This window comes from Phyllobates terribilis, unplaced genomic scaffold (assembly GCF_046119375.1).
Source record: "Phyllobates terribilis strain yellow unplaced genomic scaffold, ASM4611937v1 Scaffold_1__5_contigs__length_1240528914, whole genome shotgun sequence".
Lineage (NCBI taxonomy): Eukaryota > Metazoa > Chordata > Amphibia > Anura > Dendrobatidae > Phyllobates > Phyllobates terribilis.
Window position 1 is genome coordinate 884,395,570 of NW_027362761.1, and position 22,954 is coordinate 884,418,523.

Consider the following 22,954-nt stretch of genomic DNA (forward strand, 5'->3'; position numbering starts at 1 on the left):
GCCAGCCCTTGGTCCCTCAGATGTGGACAAGTAAAAGACCATTTCCTCCTAGCCATGAGAAAGCTAAGAGGTTGAATTTCACCATCTGCAAGCTCTTGGCTACAGAAATGCTGCCTTTCCGCCTGGTGGACACAGAGGATTTTCGAGACCTTATGTCCGTCGCAGTGCCCCAGTACCAGATGCCCAGTCGGCACTACTTCTCAAAGAAAGGTGTGCCTGCGCTCCACCAGCATGTCGCACACAACATCACCGCTTCTTTGAGAAACTCTGTGTGTGACAGGGTGCATTTCACCACAGACACTTGGACGAGTAGGCATGGACAGGGGCGTTACATGTCGCTGACTGGGCACTGGGTAACTATGGTGACAGCAGGACAAGGGGCTGCTGTCCAAGTCTTGCCGTCCCCACGAGTTGTGCGTCAATCCTCTTTATGTCAAAGTTCCTCCACTGCTTCTGCCTCCTCAACCTCCTCTCGGTCTTCCACCTGCACCCAAAGCCTGTCTGGTCATGCCACAAGCTTTCTAACTGCGCAGAAGGGATCCTGCACACCTCCTTACTATGCTGGCAGTAGGGCTCAACGTCATCAGGCGGTTTTTACATTGAAATGTCTGGGAAATGTGAGTCACACAGCTGAGGAGTTGTGGTCAGCTCTGGAGAACCAATTTCATGAATGGTTGTCTCCACTGGACCAGAAACCAGGGAAGGCCGTGTGCGACAATGCTGCAAACCTGGGTGCGGCCCTTCGCCGGGGCAATGTCACACACGTGCCTTGTATGGCTCACGTGTTGAACCTGGTTGTCTAGCAATTTTTAGCCCACTATCCCAGACTAGATGGCCTTCTGCAGAGGGCACGGTTGCTGTGTGCTCACTTCCGCCGTTCGCATCCCGCAGCTCAGCGACTTACATCTCTACAGAAGTCGTTGGGCCTGCCACTTCACCGGCTAAAATGCGATGTGCCTACCCGGTGGAATTCAACTCTGCACATGTTGCAGCGACTGTGGCAGCACCGACAAGCCCTGGTGCAATACGTTCTGACGTATAGCCTGGGCCAACGAGATTCAGAGGTGGGGCAAATCACGCTGGAGGAGTGGTCTCAGATCAGGGACCTATGCACCCTTCTGCACAGTTTTGAAATGGCGACGAAGATGTTTAGTGCTGACGATGACATTATCAGCATGACTATTCCGGTGATTTACATGCTGGAGCACATGTTTAACAGAATTCGGAGTCAGGTGGTGGCACAAGAGGAGGTGGAGGAAGTAGAGGAGGAGGAGTTGTATGCGGAAGGGCTAACATCTGCAAGGTCCAGACGGTCGGCAGCACCAAGGCGGCAGGCATGTGAGGGTGGGGGAGATGGTTTTACCAGGGCGCATGGTAGCAGCCAAACTAGTGAGGAAGGTGCAGGAGCCCAGGAAGAAGTGGAGGACGAACTGATGGAAGACTCATCAGATGAGGGAGACCTTGATCACATTTCTGTTGTGCGAGGTTGGGGGGAGAGGACAGAGGAAGGAAGCATGATTGTTACCTCGCCACCAACACAACAGGGACTTGGTGCTCCTGGATGCGCAACACACATGAGTGCCTTCTTGCTGCACTACCTGCAACATGACCCTCGAATTGTGAGAATTAGAAATAATCCTGACTACTGGGTTGCCACACTGTTAGATCCCCGGTACAAAAGTAAATTTGCAGAAATTATTCCTGCCATAGAAAGGGATGCACGCATGCAGGAATATCAGCAGAGACTGTTGCAGAATCTTACATGTGCTTTTCCACAAAATACCAGTGGTGCACGTAGTGAATCTCACAGTTCCAACTTGCCAACCGTGGGACCGTCAAGTGTTCAGCACTCAAACCGTAACAGAACCACAGTATCTGCTGGTAACATCAATTTTGCGGAATCATTTCACCACTTTTTTAGCCCATCCTTTGCAAGGCCACAGGAGACAAGAAGTCTGACACATAGTCAACGCCTAGAGACGATGGTACAGGAGTATCTCCAAGTAAACATTGAAGCCACGACTGTGTCACTGGACCCTTGCTCTTTTTGGGCTTCCAATCTGGATAAATGGCCGGAGCTAGCCACTTACGCCTTGGAGATCTTGTCATGCCCCGCAGCCAGCGTTCTGTCTGAACGTGTGTTCAGCGCTGCTGGTGGTGTGCTGACAGATAAGCGCACGCGGCTCTCCACTGATAATGTAGACAGACTCACGTTCATAAAGATGAACAAATAATGGATCCGAAACGACTTTTCTACCCCTGTGTCATCCTGGGGAGATTAAAAGCTTGATGATTGGTTAAAATCACCCTACCAACCGTTTTAAGCTTTCAAATTACTAATCATGTTTATCTGTATCTTGACTGGAAAATAATTTGGGATTTGTAGCAGTGTGCAGCACTGATCCTATTAGGCCATCTATACTAAAGCTTCACCAGATTTAAAATTAAAAATAATTTTTAGCTGCATCTAGCCCGGAAAATAATTTTGGGGCTCCGAGATGCGCAAGGCACATAAGTGCCTTCTTGCTGCACTACCTGCAGCATGACCCTCATATTGTCAGAATTCGAAGTAATCATGACTACTGGGTTGCCACACTCTTAGATCCCCCAAACTTTTCGATCAACCTTTTCATTTTAATAAAGACCAAAAAAATGGTCATTTTTGAAATTATAAGCATTAGCAGGTTGTTAGAAACTGAAATCAGACAGTTTTCAACTCAAAACTTTATTCTAGGTGATGTTACATTTTCACATAGGACCCCTTGTTCGAAAGGAGCTTCTGAACTCTCTCGTCCATTGAATTTGTCAGGTTTTGGATGGTTTCTGCTTCAATTGTTTTGCATGAGGACAGAATACCCTCCCAGAGCTGTTGCTTAGATGTGAACTGCCTCCCGCCATCATAGACACTCCTTTTAATGATGCTCCAAAGGTTCTGAATGGGGTAGAGGTCAGGGGAGCATGGGGGTCACACCATAAGTTTGTCCCCTTTTATGCCCATATCAGCCAGAGATGCAGATGTTTTATGTGCAGCATGAGATGGTGCATTATCATGCAGAAAAATGATCTTGCTGTGAAATACACGGTTCTTCTTCTTGAACCATGGCAGGAAGTGCTGTTTGAGAAAATCCACATACATTATGGAGTTCATCTTTAGCGCCTTCAGGGATCCTAAAGGGGCCGACAATCTCTCTCCCCATGATTCCAGCCCAAAACATTACACCACCTCCTCCTTGTTGGCGCTGTAGCCGTGTTTGCGTGGGGTGTCCATCAACCAGCCATCCTCCACTCCATCCATCCGGACCATCGAGCGCTGCACGGCACTCATCCGTGAACAAAACAGTTTAGAAATCAGTCTTCATGTAATGTTTGGCCCACTGGAGCCGTTTCTGCTTGTGTGAAGTGGATAGAGGAGGTCGACAGGATGGCGCATGCACAGCTGCAAACCTCTGAAGGACCCTGCATCTTGTTGTTCGGGGGACGTTGGAGGCACAAGCAGCTTCAAAAACTTGTCTGCTGCTATGACAAGGCTTTTTTGCCGCTGCTCTTTCAACCTGACGTAATTGCCTGTAGGAAAGAGTCCTCAATTTGCCCTTATCAGCACGCACACGTGTGTACTGTGAATCAGCTACATACTTCTTGATTGCCAAGACACTTCATCCTGATCATCGCACAATGTTGATTGTAGTCATGCCTTGACCTAAACACTCCACAATTTGTTGCTTCTCAGCAGCCTACACATCCTTTTTCTTTCCCATTTTGGCAGAAAATGTAGGCTGCTTAATAATGTGAGAGTGCCTTCTTAAGTAGTCTTGCCTTTCATTGGACACACCTGCCAAACTAATTAGCACAGGTGTCTGCAATTGCTTACAGTGATATAAAGAGCCCTGACACACATCACCATCAATGAGTTTAACTGACAAACAAACAAATTCTTCCCTTATCACTCCTAAACACTTTTTGTATAATAATTTGGAACGCAGTGTACATGTGCTTTTCCACAAAACACCAGTGGTTCACGTAGTGAATCTTACAGTTCTAACTTGCCAACCGTGGTCTGTATGGAGTTGTTCAATAAAGGGCCCAAAATTAAGATAACATAGATGGGAGAGGTCTCTATGAATAGGAATTCCTAAGTATTTGATACCCTGTGAGGGCCAGGCAAAGGGAAAGTTGGACTGGATGGAATCCTATATGGATTTGGGGAGGGAGACATCGAGGGCCTCAGACTTCGCTGCATTGATTTTAAAATTTTACCATGTAACAAAGTGATCTATTTCAGCCATAACAGCATGGATGGATATATGTGATTGAGTGATATATACTAGGACATCATGAGCAAATAGAGAGCACTTGTACTCGGTGCCTCCCACCTCAATCCACCTAATATTGGGGTTATGGCGAATTGATGAGAGCAGGTGCTCCGTCACTAGGATGTATAAGAGAGGGGACAGAGGACATCACTGCCTTGTCCCATTGGTGATTGTGAAAGGTGATGAAAATGTTCTGACGCACCCCCTGGGCCTTGGGACACCCGGAGCCGGACCCTTTTTGGTGGATGCTGGTGGTTGTAGTCTTCGTGGCGGCGACCCAGTTCCGTGGCTCAGGGCGGTCAAACCAGTGGCGGAACTATTTATGTGGTTTTCATGTTTAAATGTCCGACTACGCCACCCGTGGATTGCGGTCAGAGTGAACCGCCGCTACAGGGCAGACCACTGAGGCTGGTGTTGTGGGTGCAGCAGAGCGTAGCATAACTCCCCACGGGAGGAGTATAGCCTCAGGGCAGTGTATGCGGAGGATGGGGGTGATGGTGCAGGGCAGCAGCAGTAACGACACGGAGTCAGTGATGCAGTTCAGGGCCTTTACTCACAGTTCTTATTATCCAGACCACGTCTGCAGGTAACGGCTGCCCACGTCGTACTGTGCTCACCAGGAGAGGGGCTCAGACAACTCCCAGGTAACTTTGGAGCACTTCACAGGACCCCCTTTGTGTGTCCTTTGTCTGGCCTTTCTTACCAACACTTCTGTCCGGCTGCCTCGGGCCTCCTCTTGGTAAACTTGGCGCCAGTTTCCCTGACCCTATGTGGTGCCTTCCTAGCGGGTGTAGCGAGGGGCTGCGCCACATAAAATGTCAGAGCTTCCGGTTTCTAGCTGAGGGTCGTTTCCTGCCTCCACTAGTTCGGGGACCGGTCTCCCCCTTTGGCCTGACCCCTCCACGCAGGTGGATTCGGGCGTGCGGTGGCGACTCGCTCGTCCGCACCCCTGGGATCCCTTCATTCCTCGTTCCTGGAGCCTTCTCCGCTCCTCTTCCTTCCTTCTCCCTCTTCCAGGCCTGGGCCTCTGTTACTAGGCCCGCCTCCGGAGCAGAGCTCATGCAGAGCCCCTGCTCCCTGCCACTTCTGCTCAGACTTCTCTGCACTGAACTAAGATGGTGCCCACCTTTTATACTCCCTTCTCAATGCACCCAGGAACTGCTTCCTCCCTGCTCCTGCACTACAGGGTTCCCCTTCCTCAGTGTTCCCTCCCCCCACTCCAGCCAGGGACAGGGACTGTCGTGCCCATCTCAGGGGCATATTGGTCGCCCTGCCCCACGGCAATGTGGTGTAATGCATGCAGGTGTCGGGTCCTGATCCACACTCCATCCTTACCTGAGAGTGAGATATCACACCTCTGGGTGAGGTGCAATACGTCTGTAGCAACCGAGCCCTCAGGGTGCTACAGTTCCATTTATCTTCAGCCTAGGTGACGTATTGCGATACAGGGCCGTGATTTTGGCTATAAAAGGGTCCCCTAGACCCCTACCCCAAGCTTTTTAAGAGAATCATATATGGCGTGCCAGGAGACTCTATGGAATGCTTTCTCAGCATCCAACGAGAGTATCTAATTACAAATTTTTAACTGCATCTAGCCCAGGAAATACTTTGTGCCTAGTAGCAGTGTCTGCTAGTGAGCGGATTATCCCGGCTGTTAAGCAAGCTGCACCACCTGTAGTTTAGACACTTAATTTATTCAAAGGAAATGCTTCGGGACCATGGGATACTTAGTGAAGAGCATCAGGAGGCACCCCAAGGCATAGGGGCTGGGACTGGCAGTAGGATGCCTTGCGGTGGACAGCCGAGCTCGATCCTTATAAAAGCTTTTTAACTGCAGCAGCTTTAGTGGACGCTACTGGAGCTGGAATTACCGCGGCTGCTGGCATGAGACTTGCCCTCCAATAGATCCTTGTAAATGGATTTAAAGTGTATTCATTCAAATTAGAGAGACAATTTAAATTAAAAAGCTTAGAGCTGCCTCCACCACAGGGGGGCTCGCTCGACCCACCAGCGGACAGGCACCAGTATTGGGAGAGGGGGGCTGGCCGTCAGGGTTCACTGCGGCTCTGGCACAAACCCGGCGACACGGAGGTGGCACGGGCAGGAGCGGACTGGCCGTGTCGGCTTCTCACTTTTTGGATTTTAGAAGGGCATGACATGCCTATATCTGTGTCTCCCCCTCCTTTTACTCCTCCACCTCTTTTATTTTCGCATGACTATATGTACTTGTCACTTTTCCATGTGTTATTTATGTCTTCTGAGCAGTTTGTCAGCTTTTGGACACCTTTGAAGGTGTTTTCTATGTGTTTCTATGTGTTTTTGTTTGCCTGCCATTGGTTTTAACGGTGTTCGAAGGTGTTCGACGAACAGTTCGACGAACAGTTCGGCGAACACACGGGTGTTCGACGAACCGAACCGAACTCGAACACTACGGGGGTGGCTCAACACTAATAGTCAGATCCTGCAGTACAGATCAAATAAACAAACTTCTTCTGTGACATCATCAGAGTTTGTACTCTAGCAGCAAAAGTGCCTGTATCAATAATGTTTTAATGTTGTTGGTTCAAGACCAGGGACTCACAGAAAAAAATACATTTTTGTAATTGCTCATATTAGTTTTACTACCTTTATAGGACCCAAAAAATATTTTCTTCACCTCAGAATACAGGCACCATAAAAATACATTGTTATACACAATGTATTTCTTTGGACTTATATGTGCTGCTATTGGATTCATTGCCTGCAATGTACAGTCATGATAACCAAATTCTCCTATGTTTATCGCTGAGAGCTGTAGCTCAGTAGTTGGAGCTACAGCCTCTGTACACTGAGATCCCAGTTGATGTGAGTTTGGGTCCTGAGTAGTGTTGAGCCACCCCCGTAGTGTTCGAGTTCGGTTCGGTTCGTCGAACACCCGTGTGTTCGCCGAACTGTTCGTCGAACTGTTCGTCGAACACCTTCGAACACCGTTAAAACCAATGGCAGGCAAACAAAAACACATAGAAACACATAGAAAACACCTTCAAAGGTGTCCAAAAGCTGACAAACTGCTCAGAAGACACAACTAACACATGGAAAAGTGACAAGTACATATAGTCATGCGAAAATAAAAGAGGTGGAGGAGTAAAAGGAGGGGGAGACACAGATATAGGCATGTCATGCCCTTCTAAAATCCAAAAAGTGAGAAGCCGACACGGCCAGTCCGCTCCTGCCCATGCCACCTCCGTGTCGCCGGGTTTGTGCCAGAGCCGCGGTGAACCCTGATGGCCAGCCCCCCTCTCCCATTACTGGTGCCTGTCCGCTGGTGGGTCGAGCGAGCCCCCCTGTGGTGGAGGCAGCTCTAAGCTTTTTAATTTAAATTGTCTCTCTAATTTGAATGAATACACTTTAAATCCATTTACAAGGATCTATTGGAGGGCAAGTCTCATGCCAGCAGCCGCGTAATTCCAGCTCCAGTAGCGTCCACTAAAGCTGCTGCAGTTAAAAAGCTTTTATAAGGATCGAGCTCGGCTGTCCACCGCAAGGCATCCTACTGCCAGTTCCAGCCCCTATGCCTTGGGGTGCCTCCTGATGCTCTTCACTGAGTATCCCATGGTCCCGAAGCATTTTCTTTGAAAAAATTAAGTGTCTAAACTACAGGTGGTGTAGCTTGCTTAACAGCCGGGATAATCCGATGACTAGCAGACACTGCTACTAGGCACAAAGTATTTCCTGGGCTAGATGCAGTTAAAAATTTGTAATTAGATACTCTCGTTGGATGCTGAGAAAGCATTCCATAGAGTCTCCTGGCACGCCATATATGATTCTCTTAAAAAGCTTGGGGTAGGGTTCTAGGGGACCCTTTTATAGCCAAAATCACGGCCCTGTATTGCAATACGTCACCTAGGCTGAAGATAAATGGAACTGTAGCACCCTGAGGGCTCGGTTGCTACAGACGTATTGCACCTCACCCAGAGGTGTGATATCTCACTCTCAGGTAAGGATGGAGTGTGGATCAGGACCCGACACCTGCATGCATTACACCACATTGCCGTGGGGCAGGGCGACCAATATGCCCCTGAGATGGGCACGACAGTCCCTGTCCCTGGATGGAGTGGGGGGAGGGAACACTGAGGAAGGGGAACCCTGTAGTGCAGGAGCAGGGAGGAAGCAGTTCCTGGGTGCATTGAGAAGGGAGTATAAAAGGTGGGCACCATCTTAGTTCAGTGCAGAGAAGTCTGAGCAGAAGTGGCAGGGAGCAGGGGCTCTGCATGAGCTCTGCTCTGGAGGCGGGCCTAGTAACAGAGGCCCAGGCCTGGAAGAGGGAGAAGGAAGGAAGAGGAGCGGAGAAGGCTCCAGGAACAAGGAATGAAGGGATCCCAGGGGTGCGGACGGGCGAGTCGCCACCGCACGCCCGAATCCACCTGCGTGGAGGGGTCAGGCCAAAGGGGGAGACCGGTCCCCGAACTAGTGGAGGCAGGAAACGACCCTCAGCTAGAAACCGGAGGCTCTGACATTTTATGTGGCGCAGCCCCTCGCTACACCCGCTAGGAAGGCACCACATAGGGTCAGGGAAACTGGCGCCAAGTTTACCAAGAGGAGGCCCGAGGCAGCCGGACAGAAGTGTTGGTAAGAAAGGCCAGACAAAGGACACACAAAGGGGGTCCTGTGAAGTGCTCCAAAGTTATCTGGGAGTTGTCTGAGCCCCTCACCTGGTGAGCACAGTACGACGTGGGCAGCCGTTACCTGCAGACGTGGTCTGGAAAATAAGAACTGTGAGTAAAGGCCCTGGACTGCATCACTGACTCCGTGTCGTTACTGCTGCTGCCCTGCACCATCACCCCCATCCTCCGCATACACTGCCCTGAGGCTATACTCCTCCCGTGGGGAGTTATGCTACGCTCTGCTGCACCCACGCCACCAGCCTCAGCGGTCTGCCCTGTAGCGGCGGTTCACTCTGACCGCAATCCACGGGTGGCGTAGTCGGACATTTAAACATCAAAACCACATAAATAGTTCCGCCACTGGTTTGACCGCCCTGAGCCACGGAACCGGGTCGCCGCCACGAAGACTACAACCACCAGCATCCACCAAAAAGGGTCCGGCTCCGGGTGTCCCAAGGCCCAGGGGGTGCGTCAGAACATTTTCATCACCTTTCACAATCACCAATGGGACAAGGCAGGGATGTCCTCTGTCCCCTCTCTTATACATCCTAGTGATGGAGCACCTGCTCTCATCAATTCGCCATAACCCCAATATTAGGTGGATTGAGGTGGGAGGCACCGAGTACAAGTGCTCTCTATTTGCTGATGATGTCCTAGTATATATCACTCAATCACATATATCCATCCATGCTGTTATGGCTGAAATAGATCACTTTGTTACATGGTAAAATTTTAAAATCAATGCAGCGAAGTCTGAGGCCCTCGATGTCTCCCTCCCCAAATCCATATAGGATTCCATCCAGTCCAACTTTCCCTTTGCCTGGCCCTCACAGGGTATCAAATACTTAGGAATTCCTATTCATAGAGACCTCTCCCATCTATGTTATCTTAATTTTGGGCCCTTTATTGAACAATTCCATACAGACCACGGTTGGCAAGTTAGAACTGTAAGATTCACTACGTGAACCGCTGGTGTTTTGTGGAAAAGCACATGTACACCGCGTTCCAAATTATTATGCAAAAAGTGTTTAGGAGTGATAAGGGAAGAATTTGTTTGTTTGTCAGTTAAACTCATTGATGGTGATGTGTGTCAGGGCTCTTTATATCACTGTAAGCAATTGCAGACACCTGTGCTAATTAGTTTGGCAGGTGTGTCCAATGAAAGGCAAGACTACTTAAGAAGGCTCTCTCACATTATTAAGCAGCCTACATTTTCTGCCAAAATGGGAAAGAAAAAGGATGTGTCGGCTGCTGAGAAGCAACAAATTGTGGAGTGTTTAGGTCAAGGCATGACTACAATCAACATTGTGCGATGATCAGGATGAAGTGTCTTGGCAATCAAGAAGTATGTAGCTGATTCACAGTACACACGTGTGCGTGCTGATAAGGGCAAATTGAGGACTCTTTCCTACAGGCAATTACGTCAGGTTGAAAGAGCAGCGGCAAAAAAGCCTTGTCATAGCAGCAGACAAGTTTTTGAAGCTGCTTGTGCCTCCAACGTCCCCCGAACAACAAGATGCAGGGTCCTTCAGAGGTTTGCAGCTGTGCATACGCCATCCTGTCGACCTCCTCTATCCACTTCACACAAGCAGAAACGGCTCCAGTGGGCCAAACATTACATGAAGACTAATTTCAAAACTGTTTTGTTCACGGATGAGTGCCGTGCAGTGCTCGATGGTCCAGATGGATGGAGTGGAGGATGGCTGGTTGATGGACACCCCACGCAAACACGGCTACAGCGCCAACAAGGAGGAGGTGGAGTAATGTTTTGGGCTGGAATCATGGGGAGAGAGATTGTCGGCCCCTTTAGGATCCCTGAAGGCGCTAAAGATGAACTCCATAATGTATGTGGATTTTCTCAAACAGCACTTCCTGCCATGGTTCAAGAAGAAGAACCGTGTATTTCACAGCAAGATCATTTTTCTGCATGATAATGCACCATCTCATGCTGCACATAAAACATCTGCATCTCTGGCTGATATGGGCATAAAAGGGGACAAACTTATGGTGTCACCCCCATGCTCCCCTGACCTCTACCCCATTCAGAACCTTTGGAGCATCATTAAAAGGAGTGTCTATGATGGCGGGAGGCAGTTCACATCTAAGCAACAGCTCTGGGAGGGTATTCTGTCCTCATGCAAAACAATTGAAGCAGAAACCATCCAAAACCTGACAAATTCAATGGACGAGAGAGTTCAGAAGCTCCTTTCGAACAAGGGGTCCTATGTGAAAATGTAACATCACCTAGAATAAAGTTTTGAGTTGAAAACTGTTTGATTTCAGTTTCTAACAACCTGCTAATGCTTATAATTTCAAAAATGACCATTTTTTTGTCTTTATTAAAATGAAAAGGTTGATCGAAAAGTTTGGGGGATCTAAGAGTGTGGCAACCCAGTAGTCATGATTACTTCGAATTCTGACAATATGAGGGTCATGCTGCAGGTAGTGCAGCAAGAAGGCACTTATGTGTCTTGCGCATCTCGGAGCCCCAAAATTATTTTCCGGGCTAGATGCAGCTAAAAATTATTTTTAATTTTAAATCTGGTGGAGCTTATTATAGATGGCCTAATAGGATCAGTGCTGCACACTGCTACAAAGCCCAAATTATTTTCCAGTCAAGATACAGATAAACATGATTAGTAATTTGAAAGCTTAAAACGGTTGGTAGGGTGATTTTAACCAATCATCAAGCTTTTACTCTCCCCAGTATGACACAGGGGTAGAAAAGTCGTTTCGGATCCATGATTTGTTCATCTTTATGAACGTGAGTCTGTCTACATTATCAGTGGAGAGCCGCGTGCGCTTATCTGTCAGCACACCACCAGCAGCGCTGAACACACGTTCAGACAGAACGCTGGCTGCGGGGCATGACAAGATCTCCAAGGCGTAAGTGGCTAGCTCCGGCCATTTATCCAGATTGGAAGCCCAAAAAGAGCAAGGGTCCAGTGACACAGTCGTGGCTTCAATGTTTACTTGGAGATACTCCTGTACCATCGTCTCTAGGCGTTGACTATGTGTCAGACTTCTTGTCTCCTGTGGCCTTGCAAAGGATGGGCTAAAAAAGTGGTGAAATGATTCCGCAAAATTGATGTTACCAGCAGATACTGTGGTTCTGTTACGGTTTGAGTGCTGAACACTTGACGGTCCCACGGTTGGCAAGTTGGAACTGTGAGATTCACTACGTGCACCACTGGTATTTTGTGGAAAAGCACATGTAAGATTCTGCAACAGTCTCTGCTGATATTCCTGCATGCGTGCATCCCTTTCTATGGCAGGAATAATTTCTGCAAATTTACTTTTGTACCGGGGATCTAACAGTGTGGCAACCCAGTAGTCAGGATTATTTCTAATTCTCACAATTCGAGGGTCATGTTGCAGGTAGTGCAGCAAGAAGGCACTCATGTGTGTTGCGCATCCAGGAGCACCAAGTCCCTGTTGTGTTGGTGGCGAGGTAACAATCATGCTTCCTTCCTCTGTCCTCTCCCCCCAACCTCGCACAACAGAAATGTGATCAAGATCTCCCTCATCTGATGAGTCTTCCATTAGTTCGTCCTCCACTTCTTCCTGGGCTCCTGCACCTTCCTCACTAGTTTGGCTACTACCATGCGCCCTGGTAAAACCATCTCCCCCACCCTCACATGCCTGCCGCCTTGGTGCTGCCGACCTTCTGGACCTTGCAGATGTTAGCCCTTCCGCATACAACTCCTCCTCCTCTACTTCCTCCACCTCCTCTTGTGCCACCACCTGACTCCGAATTCTGTTTAACATGTGCTCCAGCATGTAAATCACCGGAATAGTCATGCTGATAATGGCATCGTCAGCACTAAACATCTTCGTCGCCATTTAAAAACTGTGCAGAAGGGTGCATAGGTCCCTGATCTGAGACCACTCCTCCAGCGTGATTTGCCCCACCTCTGAATCTCGTTGGCCCAGGCTATACGTCAGAACGTATTGCACCAGGGCTTGTCGGTGCTGCCACAGTCGCTGCAACATGTGCAGAGTTGAATTCCACCGGGTAGGCACATCGCATTTTAGCCGGTGAAGTGGCAGGCCCAACGACTTCTGTAGAGATGTAAGTCGCTGAGCTGCGGGATGCGAACGGCGGAAGTGAGCACACAGCGACCGTGCCCTCTGCAGAAGGCCATCTAGTCTGGGATAGTGGGCTAAAAATTGCTGGACAACCAGGTTCAACACGTGAGCCATACAAGGCACGTGTGTGACATTGCCCCGGCGAAGGGCCGCACCCAGGTTTGCAGCATTGTCGCACACGGCCTTCCCTGGTTTCAGGTCCAGTGGAGACAACCATTCATGAAATTGGTTCTCCAGAGCTGACCACAACTCCTCAGCTGTGTGACTCACATTTCCCAGACATTTCAATGTAAAAACCGCCTGATGACGTTGAGCCCTACTGCCAGCATAGTAAGGAGGTGTGCAGGATCCCTTCTGCGCAGTTAGAAAGCTTGTGGCATGACCAGACAGGCTTTGGGTGCAGGTGGAAGACCGAGAGGAGGTTGAGGAGGCAGAAGCAGTGGAGGAACTTTGACATAAAGAGGATTGACGCACAACTCGTGGGGACGGCAAGACTTGGACAGCAGCCCCTTGTCCTGCTGTCACCATAGTTACCCAGTGCCCAGTCAGCGACATGTAATGCCCCTGTCCATGCCTACTCGTCCAAGTGTCTGTGGTGAAATGCACCCTGTCACACACAGAGTTTCTCAAAGAAGCGGTGATGTTGTGTGCGACATGCTGGTGGAGCGCAGGCACACCTTTCTTTGAGAAGTAGTGCCGACTGGGCATCTGGTACTGGGGCACTGCGACGGACATAAGGTCTCGAAAATCCTCTGTGTCCACCAGGCGGAAAGGCAGCATTTCTGTAGCCAAGAGCTTGCAGATGGTGAAATTCAACCTCTTAGCTTTCTCATGGCTAGGAGGAAATGGTCTTTTACTTGTCCACATCTGAGGGACCGAGGGCTGGCTATTGTGCTTAGACGGGGTTGATAAGGGTGTCCCCGGCAAACTGCCGGTCTGTGAGGAAGATGCAGGCGGACATGTTAGGTTGCCTTGATCCAAAGGTGGTGCTATCGATGTCGGACAGCGCTCAACACCAGCTGGTGTTACCACCTCCAAAGAAAATGATGACCTGCCAATCACGCTGGCTGTTGCGGGTAAAGAGGTGGCAGGTCTGCGCCCCAAAACAGGTGTGACTGCTGTCCCCCCAGTCACAGAGGATGAAGAGGCCGCGGATGCACAAGATATGGCAGACGGTGGTTTGCCCGGCCGGCTAGGCCGCATTGTAGCACACTGAGCTTCCCACTGCAACTTATGCTTCATGTCCATGTGCCGGTTCATGCATGAAGTACTCAAACTATGTATTTTTTGGCCTCTACTTAGCTTTTGCTGACAAATGTTACAGATAACACGAGTTGGGTCATCTTTATCGATCTGAAAAAATGCCCAGGCTATGCAAGGCTTAGCACCCATGCGACCTGAAGAGCCACCACGACTTGTGGTGAGAGGCAGAGTTGTGTTTGAGGATGCAGTTGTTGACGTGCTTCCAGTACTACGTCTCTGTCCAGGAAGGCGCAACCTGACCTCGTCGTCACTAGCATCTTCCTCCACCTCCTCTGCTGACCTCATCTCTTGGCTGACTGTGGGTTGACAGTAAGTGGGATCTCCGACCTCATCATCATCACCCTGTGCGTTATCACACCCGTCGTCCTCAGAGCCAACCTGTTCCTGCCCTGACAAAAAACTAAAGTTGTCGCTCCAATCAGGTATTTGAGTCTTATCATCGTCTTCCTCATTGTCTCCACCAACAGGAGTTACAGTTTGGGAATGAGGGTCTACATTATGGTCAGAACCTTCTGCGTCTGGTCCTGGATCCGACTCATAAAGATTCTGGGCATCAGTGCAGATCATTTCCTCGTCTGGATTCACAGAAGCGCTGGAGTCGACCTCTGATTCCCAGGCTATAGTATGAGTAAACAGCTCTGCAGACTCAACCATCTGTTCTACCTCATACTCAGACGGGCAGCTGGAGATTTGGGAGCTGTGAGGAAGCAAGTGCGATTTGGGTGACACCTTTGAGGACTGGAGTATTTGTGATGTTGAAGTTGATGTGGAGGAGAGCCCACTTAAAGGAGCACTTGATATCCGTTGAAGCACCTGCTGTTTTTGTGCCTCATCTGGAATTTGTAGCGATTGGCGTGGCCGTAAGAAAGGGATCTTATCACATTGTCCGCTAAAAGAAGTAGACATTTTAGTTTGGCTGGAAGATGGTCTTTCTTCTGCAGATGTTACTGTTGCTTTAACACCTACCCCACGGACACAACCTTTTTTCCCCTTCCCAACACGCCTATTCCCCTTTCCACCAGCAGCAGGCCTTTTTCCACTCATTTTGGTGGTTAACTAATTCACAACTCTGGAATTGTTTGCACAAAAAAACAATGGATGGTAACTGAGCAGAGCTGAGTGGCCAAACTGTGGTATTAGGCCAAAACTATTGGCTGGGTTAGATGCAGAAAAAAATTATTTTGAATTTGCAACCTGATGGAGGTCAGTATAGATGGACTAATAGAGAAAGTCCGACACACTACTAGAAGGCCAAATATTTTTTCAGAGGTAGATGCAGAAAAAAATATATTCAGTTTGCAACCTGATGGAGGTCAGTATAGATGGATTAATAGAACAAGACCCACACACAGCTAGAAGCCCAATATTTTTTCAGAGGTAGATGCAGAAAAAAATATATTCAGTTTGCAACCTGATGGAGGTCAGTATAGATGGACTAATAGAACAAGTCCCACACACTGCTAGAAGCCCAAATATTTTTTCAGAGGTACTGTAGATGCAGATAAAAATTAGTTTTAATTTGCAACCTGATGGAGGTCAGTATAGATGGACTAATAGAGAAAGTCCGACACACTACTAGAAGGCCAAATATATTTTCAGAGGTAGATGCAGAAAAAAATATATTCAGTTTGCAACCTGATGGAGGTCAGTATAGATGGAATAATACAACAAGTCCCGCACACAGCTAGAAGCCCAAATATTTTTTCAGAGGTACTGTAGATGCAGATAAAAATTATTTTTAATTTGCAACCTGATAGAGGTCAGCATAGATGGACTAATAGAGAAAGTCCGACACACTACTAGAAGGCCAAATATTTTTTCAGAGGTAGATGCAGAAAAAAATATATTCAGTTTGCAACCTGATGGAGGTCAGTATAGATGGACTAATACAACAAGTCCCACACACAGCTAGAAGCCCAAATATTTTTTCAGAGGTACTGTAGATGCAGATAAAAATTAGTTTTAATTTGCAACCTGATGGAGGTCAGTATAGATGGACTAATAGAGAAAGTCCGACACACTACTAGAAGGCCAAATATTTTTTCAGAGCTAGATGCAGAAAAAAATTATATTCAGTTTGCAACCTAATGGAGGTCAGTATAGATGGATTAATAGAACAAGACCCACACACAGCTAGAAGCCCAATATTTTTTCAGAGGTAGATGCAGAAAAAAATATATTCAGTTTGCAACCTGATGGAGGTCAGTATAGATGGAATAATAGAACAAGTCCCACACACTGCTAGAAGCCCAAATAATTTTTCAGAGGTACTGTAGATGCAGATAAAAATTAGTTTTAATTTGCAACCTGATGGAGGTCAGTATAGATGGACTAATAGAGAAAGTCCGACACACTACTAGAAGGCCAAATATTTTTTCAGAGCTAGATGCAGAAAAAAATTATATTCAGTTTGCAACCTGATGGAGGTCAGTATAGATGGACTAATAGAGAAAGTCCGACACACTACTAGAAGGCCAAATATTTTTTCAGAGGTAGATGCAGAAAAAAATATATTCAGTTTGCAACCTGATGGAGGTCAGTATAGATGGATTAATAGAACAAGACCCACACACAGCTAGAAGCCCAATATTTTTTCAGAGGTAGATGCAGAAAAAACTATATTCAGTTTGCAACCTGATGGAGGTCAGTATAGATGGACTAATAGAACAAGTCCCACACACTGCTAGAAGCCCAAATATTTTTTCAGAGGTACTGTAGATGCAGATAAAAATTAGTTTTAATTTGCAACCTGATGGAGGTCAGTATAGATGGACTAATAGAGAAAGTCCGACACACTACTAGAAGGCCAAATATTTTTTCAGAGGTAGATGCAGAAAAAAATATATTCAGTTTGCAACCTGATGGAGGTCAGTATAGATGGATTAATAGAACAAGACCCACACACAGCTAGAAGCCCAATATTTTTTCAGAGGTAGATGCAGAAAAAAATATATTCAGTTTGCAACCTGATGTAGGTCAGTATAGATTGACTAATAGAACAAGTCCCACACACTGCTAGAAGCCCAAATATTTTTTCAGAGGTACTGTAGATGCAGATAAAAATTAGTTTTAATTTGCAACCTGATGGAGGTCAGTATAGATGGACTAATAGAGAAAGTCCGACACACTACTAGAAGGCCAAATATTTTTTCAGAGGTAGATGCAGAAAAAAATATATTCAGTTTGCAACCTGATGGAGGTCAGTATAGATGGAATAATACAATAAGTCCCGCACACAGCTAGAAGCCCAAATATTTTTTCAGAGGTACTGTAGATGCAGATAAAAATTATTTTCAATTTGCAACCTGATGGAGGTCAGTATAGATGGACTAATATAGAAAGTCCGACACACTACTAGAAGGCCAAATATTTTTTCAGAGGTAGATGCAGAAAAAAATTATATTCAGTTTGCAACCTGATGGAGGTCAGTATAGATGGATTAATAGAACAAGACCCACACACAGCTAGAAGCCCAATATTTTTTCAGAGGTAGATGCAGAAAAAAATATATTCAGTTTGCAACCTGATGGAGGTCAGTATAGATGGACTAATAGAACAAGTCCCACACACTGCTAGAAGCCCTAATATTTTTTCAGAGGTACTGTAAATGCAGATAAAAATTAGTTTTAATTTGCAACCTGATGGAGGTCAGTATAGATGGACTAATAGAGAAAGTCCGACACACTACTAGAAGGCCAAATATTTTTTCAGAGCTAGATGCAGAAAAAAATTATATTCAGTTTGCAACCTGATGGAGGTCAGTATATATGGACTAATAGAGAAAGTCCGACACACTACTAGAAGGCCAAATATTTTTTCAGAGGTAGATGCAGAAAAAAATATATTCAGTTTGCAACCTGATGGAGGTCAGTATAGATGGATTAATAGAACAAGACCCACACACAGCTAAAAGCCCAATATTTTTTCAGAGGTAGATGCAGAAAAAACTATATTCAGTTTGCAACCTGATGGAGGTCAGTATAGATGGACTAATAGAACAAGTCCCACACACTGCTAGAAGCCCAAATATTTTTTCAGAGGTAATGTAGATGCAGATAAAAATTAGTTTTAATTTGCAACCTGATGGAGGTCAGTATAGATGGACTAATAGAGAAAGTCCGACACACTACTAGAAGGCCAAATATTTTTTCAGAGGTAGATGCAGAAAAAAATATATTCAGTTTGCAACCTGATGGAGGTCAGTATAGATGGATTAATAGAACAAGACCCACACACAGCTAGAAGCCCAATATTTTTTCAGAGGTAGATGCAGAAAAAACTATATTCAGTTTGCAACCTGATGGAGGTCAGTATAGATGGACTAATAGAACAAGTCCCACACACTGCTAGAAGCCCAAATATTTTTTCAGAGGTACTGTAGATGCAGATAAAAATTAGTTTTAATTTGCAACCTGATGGAGGTCAGTATAGATGGACTAATAGAGAAAGTCCGACACACTACTAGAAGGCCAAATATTTTTTCAGAGGTAGATGCAGAAAAAAATATATTCAGTTTGCAACCTGATGGAGGTCAGTATAGATGGACTAATACAACAAGTCCCGCACACAGCTAGAAGCCCAAATATTTTTTCAGAGGTACTGTAGATGCAGATAAAAATTATTTTTAATTTGCAACCTGATGGAGGTCAGTATAGATGGACTAATAGAGAAAGTCCGACACACTACTAGAAGGCCAAATATTTTTTCAGAGCTAGATGCAGAAAAAAATTATATTCAGTTTGCAACCTGATGGAGGTCAGTATAGATGGACTAATAGAGAAAGTCCGACACACTACTAGAAGGCCAAATATTTTTTCAGAGGTAGATGCAGAAAAAAATATATTCAGTTTGCAACCTGATGGAGGTCAGTATAGATGGATTAATAGAACAAGACCCACACACAGCTAGAAGCCCAATATTTTTTCAGAGGTAGATGCAGAAAAAACTATATTCAGTTTGCAACCTGATGGAGGTCAGTATAGATGGACTAATAGAACAAGTCCCACACACTGCTAGAAGCCCAAATATTTTTTCAGAGGTACTGTAGATGCAGATAAAAATTAGTTTTAATTTGCAACCTGATGGAGGTCAGTATAGATGGACTAATAGAGAAAGTCCGACACACTACTAGAAGGCCAAATATTTTTTCAGAGGTAGATGCAGAAAAAAATATATTCAGTTTGCAACCTGATGGAGGTCAGTATAGATGGATTAATAGAACAAGACCCACACACAGCTAGAAGCCCAATATTTTTTCAGAGGTAGATGCAGAAAAAAATATATTCAGTTTGCAACCTGATGTAGGTCAGTATAGATTGACTAATAGAACAAGTCCCACACACTGCTAGAAGCCCAAATATTTTTTCAGAGGTACTGTAGATGCAGATAAAAATTAGTTTTAATTTGCAACCTGATGGAGGTCAGTATAGATGGACTAATAGAGAAAGTCCGACACACTACTAGAAGGCCAAATATTTTTTCAGAGGTAGATGCAGAAAAAAATATATTCAGTTTGCAACCTGATGGAGGTCAGTATAGATGGAATAATACAATAAGTCCCGCACACAGCTAGAAGCCCAAATATTTTTTCAGAGGTACTGTAGATGCAGATAAAAATTATTTTCAATTTGCAACCTGATGGAGGTCAGTATAGATGGACTAATATAGAAAGTCCGACACACTACTAGAAGGCCAAATATTTTTTCAGAGGTAGATGCAGAAAAAAATTATATTCAGTTTGCAACCTGATGGAGGTCAGTATAGATGGATTAATAGAACAAGACCCACACACAGCTAGAAGCCCAATATTTTTTCAGAGGTAGATGCAGAAAAAAATATATTCAGTTTGCAACCTGATGGAGGTCAGTATAGATGGACTAATAGAACAAGTCCCACACACTGCTAGAAGCCCTAATATTTTTTCAGAGGTACTGTAAATGCAGATAAAAATTAGTTTTAATTTGCAACCTGATGGAGGTCAGTATAGATGGACTAATAGAGAAAGTCCGACACACTACTAGAAGGCCAAATATTTTTTCAGAGCTAGATGCAGAAAAAAATTATATTCAGTTTGCAACCTGATGGAGGTCAGTATAGATGGACTAATAGAGAAAGTCCGACACACTACTAGAAGGCCAAATATTTTTTCAGAGGTAGATGCAGAAAAAAATATATTCAGTTTGCAACCTGATGGAGGTCAGTATAGATGGATTAATAGAACAAGACCCACACACTGCTAGAAGCCCAATATTTTTTCAGAGGTAGATGCAGAAAAAACTATATTCAGTTTGCAACCTGATGGAGGTCAGTATAGATGGACTAATAGAACAAGTCCCACACACTGCTAGAAGCCCAAATATTTTTTCAGAGGTAATGTAGATGCAGATAAAAATTAGTTTTAATTTGCAACCTGATGGAGGTCAGTATAGATGTACTAATAGAGAAAGTCCGACACACTACTAGAAGGCCAAATATTTTTTCAGAGGTAGATGCAGAAAAAAATATATTCAGTTTGCAACCTGATGGAGGTCAGTATAGATGGACTAATACAACAAGTCCCGCACACAGCTAGAAGCCCAAATATTTTTTCAGAGGTACTGTAGATGCAGATAAAAATTATTTTTAATTTGCAACCTGATGGAGGTCAGTATAGATGGACTAATAGAGAAAGTCCGACACACTACTAGAAGGCCAAATATTTTTTCAGAGGTAGATGCAGAAAAAAATATATTCAGTTTGCAACCTGATGGAGGTCAGTATAGATGGACTAATACAACAAGAACCACACACAGCTAGAAGCCCAAATATTTTTTCAGAGGTACTGTAGATGCAGATAAAAATTAGTTTTAATTTGCAACCTGATAGAGGTCAGTATAGATGGACTAATAGAGAAAGTCCGACACACTACTAGAAGGCCAAATATTTTTTCAGAGCTAGATGCAGAAAAAAATTATATTCAGTTTGCAACCTGATGGATGTCAGTATAGATGGATTAATAGAACAAGACCCACACACAGCTAGAAGCCCAATATTTTTTCAGAGGTAGATGCAGAAAAAAATATATTCAGTTTGCAACCTGATGGAGGTCAGTATAGATGGACTAATAGAACAAGTCCCACACACTGCTAGAAGCCCAAATATTTTTTCAGAGGTACTGTAGATGCAGATAAGAATTAGTTTTAATTTGCAACCTGATGGAGGTCAGTATAGATGGACTAATAGAGAAAGTCCGACACACTACTAGAAGGCCAAATATTTTTTCAGAGCTAGATGCAGAAAAAAATTATATTCAGTTTGCAACCTGATGGAGGTCAGTATAGATGGACTAATAGAGAAAGTCCGACACACTACTAGAAGGCCAAATATTTTTTCAGAGGTAGATGCAGAAAAAAATATATTCAGTTTGCAACCTGATGGAGGTCAGTATAGATGGACTAATAGAACAAGTCCCACACACTGCTAGAAGCCCAAATATTTTTTCAGAGGTAATGTAGATGCAGATAAAAATTAGTTTTAATTTGCAACCTGATGGAGGTCAGTATAGATGGACTAATAGAGAAAGTCCGACACACTACTAGAAGGCCAAATATTTTTTCAGAGGTAGATGCAGAAAAAAATATATTCAGTTTGCAACCTGATGGAGGTCAGTATAGATGGATTAATAGAACAAGACCCACACACAGCTAGAAGCCCAATATTTTTTCAGAGGTAGATGCAGAAAAAAATATATTCAGTTTGCAACCTGATGGAGGTCAGTATAGATGGACTAATAGAACAAGTCCCACACACTGCTAGAAGCCCAAATATTTTTTCAGAGGTACTGTAGATGCAGATAAAAATTAGTTTTAATTTGCAACCTGATGGAGGTCAGTATAGATGGACTAATAGAGAAAGTCCGACACACTACTAGAAGGCCAAATATTTTTTCAGAGGTAGATGCAGAAAAAAATATATTCAGTTTGCAACCTGATGGAGGTCAGTATAGATGGAATAATACAATAAGTCCCGCACACAGCTAGAAGCCCAAATATTTTTTCAGAGGTACTGTAGATGCAGATAAAAATTATTTTCAATTTGCAACCTGATGGAGGTCAGTATAGATGGACTAATATAGAAAGTCCGACACACTACTAGAAGGCCAAATATTTTTTCAGAGGTAGATGCAGAAAAAAATTATATTCAGTTTGCAACCTGATGGAGGTCAGTATAGATGGATTAATAGAACAAGACTCACACACAGCTAGAAGCCCAATATTTTTTCAGAGGTAGATGCAGAAAAAAATATATTCAGTTTGCAACCTGATGGAGGTCAGTATAGATGGACTAATAGAACAAGTCCCACACACTGCTAGAAGCCCTAATATTTTTTCAGAGGTACTGTAAATGCAGATAAAACTTAGTTTTAATTTGCAACCTGATGGAGGTCAGTATAGATGGACTAATAGAGAAAGTCCGACACACTACTAGAAGGCCAAATATTTTTTCAGAGCTAGATGCAGAAAAAAATTATATTCAGTTTGCAACCTGATGGAGGTCAGTATAGATGGACTAATAGAGAAAGTCCGACACACTACTAGAAGGCCAAATATTTTTTCAGAGGTAGATGCAGAAAAAAATATATTCAGTTTGCAACCTGATGGAGGTCAGTAT